The sequence below is a fragment of the Neoarius graeffei genome, chromosome 27 (assembly GCF_027579695.1).
Source record: "Neoarius graeffei isolate fNeoGra1 chromosome 27, fNeoGra1.pri, whole genome shotgun sequence".
Classification (NCBI taxonomy): Eukaryota; Metazoa; Chordata; class Actinopteri; order Siluriformes; family Ariidae; genus Neoarius; species Neoarius graeffei.
Window position 1 is genome coordinate 55,723,670 of NC_083595.1, and position 9,228 is coordinate 55,732,897.

The following is a 9,228-nucleotide window of genomic DNA, read 5'->3' on the forward strand; positions in this document are numbered from 1 at the left end:
GACACTACCCCCCAACACTAGCCCCTACACTGCCCCTACACTACTCCTGACAATGCTGCTACATTGCCCTGACACAACCCCCCAACACTACCCCTGACACTGCCCCCTACACTAGCCCCTACACTGCCCCTACACTGCTCCTACACTTGCCCCTACACTGCCCCCTACACTGCCCCCTACACTAGCCCCTACACTGCCCCCTACACTAGCCCCTACACTGCCCCACGCTAAACTCCTAACCCTAACCCTAACACTGCCCCCTGCGCTGCCCCCTACACTGCCCCCTGCACTGCCCCCTACACTGCCCGTACACTGCCCCCTGCACTGCCCGTACACTGCCCCCTGCACTGCCCCTGCAATACCCCCTACACTTGCCCATACACTACCCCCTGCACTGCCCCTACACTACCCCCTGCACTGCCCCCTGCACTGCCCGTACACTACCCCCTGCACTGCCCCTACACTGCCCAAACACTACGCCCTACACTGCCCCCTATACCTACCCCCTACACTACCCCCTGCACTGCCCCCTACACTACCTCCTACACTACCCCTACGCTACCTCCTACACTGACCCTACACTATCTCCTACACTGCCCCTACGCTGCCTCCTACACTGCCCCCTATACTGCCCCTACACTACCCCTACACTGCCCCTACACTGACCCCTACACTGCCCTTACACTGCCCATACACTACCCCCTACACTACCTCCTACACTGCCCCTACACTGCGCATACACTACCCCCTACACTGCCCATACACTACCCCCTACACTACCTCCTACACTGCCCATATACTACCCCCTACACTACCCCTACACTACCACTACACTGCCCAAACACTACGCCTTACACTGCACCTACACTGCCCATACACTACCCCCGACACTACCCCCTACACTGCCCACATACTACCCCGAAACTACGCCCTACATTGCCCCTACACTGCCCCCTACATTGCCCATACACTGCCCCTACACAACCCCTACACTTGCCCATACACTACCCCCTACACTGCCCCTACACTACCTCCTACACTGCCCCTACACTGCCCCCTACACTGCCCTTACACTACCCCTACACTTGCCCCTACACTACCCCCTACACTTGCTCATACACTACCCCTACACTGCCCCCTACACTGCCCATACCCTACCCCCTACACTACCCCCACGCTACCACCTACACTGCCCCTACACTTGCCCATACACTACCCCCTATACTGCCCCTACCCTACCCCCTACACTACCCCCACGCTACCACCTACACTGCCCCTACACTACCCCCTACACTGCCCCTACCCTACCCCCTACACTTGCCCATACACTACCCCCTATACTGCTCCTACACTTCCCCCTACACTGCCCATACCCTACCCCCTACACTACCCCCACGCTACCACCTACACTGCCCCTACGCTACCCCCTACACTTGCCCATACACTACCCCCTGCACTGCCCCTACACTACCCCCTGCACTGCCCCCTGCACTGCCTGTACACTACCCCCTGCACTGCCCCTACACTACCCCCTGCACTGCCCCTACACTACCCTACACTGCCCCTACACTGCCCATACACTACCCCTACACTGCCCAAACACTACGCCCTACACTGCCCCTACCCTACCCATACACTACCCCTACACTTGCCCATACACTACCCCCTGCACTGCCCCCTACACTACCTCCTACACTGCCCCTACACTGCCCCCTACACTGCCCCTACACTACCTCCTACACTGCCCCTACGCTACCTCCTACACTGCCCCCTATACTGCCCCTACACTGCCCCTACACTGCCCCATACACTGCCCATACACTACCCCCTACACTGCCCATACACTACCCCCTACACTACCTCCTACACTGCCCATACACTACCCCCTACACTGCCCATACACTACCCCCTACACTACCACTACACTGCCCAAACACTACGCCTTACACTGCACCTACACTGCCCATACACTACCCCCGACACTACCCCCTACACTACCCCCTACACTGCCCACACACTACCCCCGACACTACGCCCTACATTGCCCATACACTGCCCCTACACTTGCCCATACACTACCCCCTACACTGCCCCCTACACTGCCCCTACACTACCTCCTACACGGCCCCTACGCTACCTCCTACACTGCCCCTACACTGCCCCCTACACTGCCCTTACACTACCCCCTACACTTGCCCCTACACTACCCCCTACACTTGCTCATACACTACCCCCTACACTGCCCCCTACACTGCCCATACCCTACCCCCTACACTACCTCCTACACTGCCCCTACACTTGCCCATACACTACCCCCTATACTGCCCCTACACTACCCCCTACACTGCCCCTACCCTAACCCCTACACTACCCCCACGCTACCACCTACACTGCCCCTACCCTACCCCCTACACTTGCCCATACACTACCCCTATACTACCCCTACACTACCCCTACACTTGCCCATACACTACCCCCTGCACTGCCCCTACACTTCCCCTACACTGCCCATACCCTACCCCCTACACTACCCCCACGCTACCACCTACACTGCCCCTACACTACCCCCTACACTTGCCCATACACTACCCCCTACACTTGCACATACACTACCCCCTATACTGCCCCTACACTACCCCCTACACTGCCTCCTACACTACCCCCTACACTGCCCCCTACACTGCCCCTACACTAGCCCATACACTACCCCTACACTGCCCCCTACACTGCCCTCTACACTGCCCCTACACTACCCCATACACTTGCCCATACACTACCCCCTACACTGCCCCTACACTACCCCATACACTTGCCCATACACTACCCCATACACTTGCCCATACACTACACCTACACTGCCCCCTACACTACCTCCTACACTGCCCATATACTACCCCCTACACTACCCCTACACTACCACTACACTGCCCAAACACTACGCCTTACACTGCACCTACACTGCCCATACACTACCCCCGACACTACCCCCTACACTGCCCACATACTACCCCGAAACTACGCCCTACATTGCCCCTACACTGCCCCCTACATTGCCCATACACTGCCCCTACACAACCCCTACACTTGCCCATACACTACCCCCTACACTGCCCCTACACTACCTCCTACACTGCCCCTACACTGCCCTTACACTACCCCTACACTTGCCCCTACACTACCCCCTACACTTGCTCATACACTACCCCTACACTGCCCCCTACACTGCCCATACCCTACCCCCTACACTACCCCCACGCTACCACCTACACTGCCCCTACACTTGCCCATACACTACCCCCTATACTGCCCCTACCCTACCCCCTACACTACCCCCACGCTACCACCTACACTGCCCCTACACTGCCCCCTACACTGCCCCTACCCTACCCCCTACACTTGCCCATACACTACCCCCTATACTGCTCCTACACTTCCCCCTACACTGCCCATACCCTACCCCCTACACTACCCCCACGCTACCACCTACACTGCCCCTACGCTACCCCCTACACTTGCCCATACACTACCCCCTGCACTGCCCCTACACTACCCCCTGCACTGCCCCCTGCACTGCCTGTACACTACCCCCTGCACTGCCCCTACACTACCCCCTGCACTGCCCCTACACTACCCTACACTGCCCCTACACTGCCCATACACTACCCCTACACTGCCCAAACACTACGCCCTACACTGCCCCTACCCTACCCATACACTACCCCTACACTTGCCCATACACTACCCCCTGCACTGCCCCCTACACTACCTCCTACACTGCCCCTACACTGCCCCCTACACTGCCCCTACACTACCTCCTACACTGCCCCTACGCTACCTCCTACACTGCCCCCTATACTGCCCCTACACTGCCCCTACACTGCCCCATACACTGCCCATACACTACCCCCTACACTGCCCATACACTACCCCCTACACTACCTCCTACACTGCCCATACACTACCCCCTACACTACCACTACACTGCCCAAACACTACGCCTTACACTGCACCTACACTGCCCATACACTACCCCCGACACTACCCCCTACACTACCCCCTACACTGCCCACACACTACCCCCGACACTACGCCCTACATTGCCCCTACACTGCCCCCTACATTGCCCATACACTGCCCCTACACTTGCCCATACACTACCCCCTACACTGCCCCCTACACTGCCCCTACACTACCTCCTACACGGCCCCTACGCTACCTCCTACACTGCCCCTACACTGCCCCCTACACTGCCCTTACACTACCCCCTACACTTGCCCCTACACTACCCCCTACACTTGCTCATACACTACCCCCTACACTGCCCCCTACACTGCCCATACCCTACCTCCTACACTACCTCCTACACTGCCCCTACACTTGCCCATACACTACCCCCTATACTGCCCCTACACTACCCCCTACACTGCCCCTACCCTAACCCCTACACTACCCCCACGCTACCACCTACACTGCCCCTACCCTACCCCCTACACTTGCCCATACACTACCCCTATACTACCCCTACACTACCCCTACACTTGCCCATACACTACCCCCTGCACTGCCCCTACACTTCCCCTACACTGCCCCTACACTACCCCCTACACTTGCCCATACACTACCCCCTACACTTGCACATACACTACCCCCTATACTGCCCCTACACTACCCCCTACACTGCCTCCTACACTACCCCCTACACTGCCCCCTACACTGCCCCTACACTAGCCCATACACTACCCCTACACTGCCCCCTACACTGCCCTCTACACTGCCCCTACACTACCCCATACACTTGCCCATACACTACCCCCTACACTGCCCCTACACTACCCCATACACTTGCCCATACACTACCCCATACACTTGCCCATACACTACACCTACACTGCCCCCTACACTACCCCCTACACTGCCCACACACTACCCCGACACTACGCCCTACATTGCCCCTACACTGCCCCCTACATTGCCCATACACTGCCCCTACACAACCCCTACACTGACCCTTACACTACCCCTACACTTGCCCCTACACTACCCCCTACACTTGCTCATACACTACCCCTACACTGCCCCTACACTGCCCCTACACTACCTCCTACACGGCCCCTACGCTACCTCCTACACTGCCCCTACACTGCCCCCTACACTGCCCTTACACTACCCCTACACTTGCTCATACACTACGCCCTACATTGCCCCTACACTACCCCCTACACTTGCCCATACACTACCCCCTACACTGCCCCCTACACTGCCCCTCCACTACCTCCTACACGGCCCCTACGCTACCTCCTACACTGCCCCTACACTGCCCCCTACACTGCCCTTACACTACCCCTACACTTGCCCCTACACTACCCCCTACACTTGCTCATACACTACCCCTACACTGCCCCTACACTGCCCATACCCTACCCCCACGCTACCACCTACACTGCCCCTACACTGCCCCTACACTTGCCCATACACTACCCCCTATACTGCCCCTACCCTACCCCCTACACTACCCCCACGCTACCACCTACACTGCCCCTACACTACCCCCTACACTGCCCCTACCCTACCCCCTACACTTGCCCATACACTACCCCCTATACTGCTCCTACACTTCCCCCTACACTGCCCATACCCTACCCCCTACACTACCCCCACGCTACCACCTACACTGCCCCTACCCTACCCCCTATACTTGCCCATACACTACCCCCTATACTGCTCCTACACTTCCCCCTACACTGCCCATACCCTACCCCCTACACTACCCCCACGCTACCCCCTGCACTGCCCCTACACTACCCCCTGCACTGCCCCCTGCACTGCCTGTACACTACCCCCTGCACTGCCCCTACACTACCCCCTGCACTGCCCCTGCACTACCCTACACTGCCCATACACTACCCCTACACTGCCCCTACCCTACCCATACACTACCCCCTACACTTGCCCATACACTACCCCCTGCACTGCCCCCTACACTACCTCCTACACTGCCCCTACACTGCCCCTACACTGCCCCGACGCTACCTCCTACACTGCCCCCTATACTGCCCCTACACTGCCCCTACACTGCCCCCTACACTGCCCTTACACTGCCCATACACTACCCCCTACACTACCACTACACTGCCCAAACACTATGCCTTACACTGCCCACACACTACCCCCGACACTACGCCCTACATTGCCCATACACTGCCCCTACACTTGCCCATACACTGCCCCCTACACTGCCCCTACACTACCTCCTACATGGCCCCTACGCTACCTCCTACTCTACCTCCTACACTGCCCTTACACTACCCCCTACACTTGCCCCTACACTACCCCCTACACTTGCCCCTACACTACCCCCTACACTTGCTCATACACTACCCCCTACACTGCCCCCTACACTGCCCATACCCTACCCCCTACACTACCCCCACGCTACCACCTACACTGCCCTCTACACTGCCCCCTACATTACCCCCTACACTGCCCCCTACTGTTCCTGTGTGTTGTACAGGTTTCTGAATGTGCTAGTTCTGATACACAGTCATTTCTATAGTAACAGCTCACTCACAGCAGACGCTCCACAGATAATTGTTTGTAGTTGCTGATATCTAGTATGTTGATGTTTGTGTATCGTCTCTGTAAGGAGTCTCCAGTGTGAGTGCTGTGTATCAGTCAGAGGTGAAGCTGGAACTCTCAGTTCTCTGAGGTCTTCAGCACAGAGGAGTTTACACTTCTCTACAGTTTCTCAGGAACACGATGAAACAAGCTGCGATTTTATTTTTGTCTGATTAACTTTAAGAGAGAGAATAAAGAGACCACTGAGTGAACGAGTGTTTATCACGCTATAACGTCAGTGAACAGGAATGAACTCCACAACATTAAAGGTAACTATAAAGGGATAAAAAGTACAACATTTTGCTCTTCAGTAAATACAGAGTTGCAGTTGGCAGATTCCAGTGGTGTAGGAGCTCACAGAGTGTGTGCTGATTTTCACTCTGTCCACTGACACAGTGTACATGAGAACACACACACACACACACACACACACACACACACACACACACACACACACACACACACACAGCTCTCAAATTTCTTTAAACAAACACACTGAGCTACAGATTTATGAAAAGAAGGTTCTTGAAAATGCAGGCTGGGGGCATGAACCCACTGCCTTCACCCACACACACACACACACACACACACACACACACACACACACACACATACATTCTTTCTCAAATCCTCAAAAACCAGAAAATTTTTCATATGTTTGATGTGTGTCAGTGAACAAATATATATATATATATATCCATCCCCCCGGGTCGCTCACCCATCAGTACCCTCACTTGTATGCAGGTTGCGTGTGTGTGTGTGTGTGTGTGTGTGTGTGTGTGTGTGTGTGTGTGTGTGTGTGTGCAGCTGCAGTCCTTGGTCTCTCGTCACACTGCAGTGTCTGTAGCGGCTCAGCTGTCTCCCTCCCTCCATCACTCCCTCTCTTTATTCTCTTCATCTCATTCAGTGTCTCTTCCGTTAGATACTCTCACACTCTCAAAAGAACTGAGCAACTTCAGCTTACACACACACACACACACACACACACACACTGGAGAGCAGTAATAATTGACCAGAGCAGTGCTGTTTGTTCCTCTTGGCCTGTAGATGACTTCACTCACCAAACACGTTCCTGAATCCAGACTGGTGACCTGCACACTGTGTGTGTGTGTGTGTGTGTGTGTGTGTGTGTGTGTGTGTGTGTGTGGGTGTGTGTGTGCATGCGTGAGACAGAGAGAGGAAAGATTAGACTCGGTCACCTTGACTAAATTCTTCCATTTGTGCAGAAACAACATACACGTCCTGAAAACTCCAGATCTTCTGACACCTGGAGGGTTAATTAACATACAGACCGCTAACTCATTTACTGTGTGTGTGTGTCAGGGGTAGATGTGTCACAAAGAAAGAGGCACTAATAATAAGTCAGCTAACACAGAAACAATGAACCAGTGTTGGCTACAGATCATAAAGTGTGTGTGTGTGTGTGTGTGTGTGTGTGTGTGTGTGTGTGTGTGTGTGTGTGTGTGTAGCAGGTTTGTCCAGTTGTACAAAATGTGAACTATCTTGTTCCCTTTCACTCACTCACTCACTCACTCACTCACTCACTCACACACACACACACGCGCACACACACAACTCTGAATGAACACATACCTCTCACATTTGCAGTGTTATATCCATTTAGCCAGTTTCACATTGTGTGTGTGTGTGTGTGTGTGTGTGTGTGTGTGTGTGTGTGTGTGTGTGTGTGTGTGTGTTAGCCTGACCTGTGATAAGCACTCTTTATCACACACTGACATTTGGGGCACGACTGAGAAAGTGCAGTGTGTAAACAGGACGAGTGTTTTAGAAGGAAAAGTAAATAATCTTCATGCTAACGCTAATCAGTGTGATGTAACATGATAATGTGATGGAGGAGAAACAAACCAAAGGCAACGTGTCATTCCAGTATAAACACACACACAGAGTCCCACCTATTAGCTCCACGCAAACACAAGATGACACAAAGTCACGCTCATAACTGTCTCACACTCTGACCTCAGTGTGTGTGTCACTCTCATCATGGCTCATAGGATTGCTCCAAATCTCTCTCTCACACACATGTTCAAAGACATGCGGTTAGGTTAATATGGGACGGCCTTGGGCTGAGGTGGCCTTGAGCGAGGCACCGAACTCCCAGCTGCTCCCCGGGCGCTGTAGTGTGGCTGCCCACTGCTCTGGGTGTGTGTGTGTGTGTGTGTGTGTGCTCACTGCTTCAGATGGGTTAAATGCAGGGAGGAATTTCACAAGCATATGATGAATAAAGTTGTTCTTCTTCACACACACACACACACACTACATTCTCTGCATGCCATTCTTATCTCTCACACTCGGTTCCCTTCATCTGTCATCACAGTCTTCAGCTTACACACACACACACACTGTAGCAAAGCGAGAGAACAGTCACCTTATCCTGCCTTGAACCCAAGTCTACAGGGTACCGAACCTGCACGCTGACCACAACACCAAAGAGCCAGGCTCGCTGGTATGGCTGTCAGACAACATCCTCAACTGTAGTGACAGGCACTTCACCTCACACACACACGTCCTGTAGCGTACAGAACTCAGGAACGCCATGCTAGGACACCTGTTTATATTTTACATCAGACATCTACACTTGTGGTACTCAAAGTG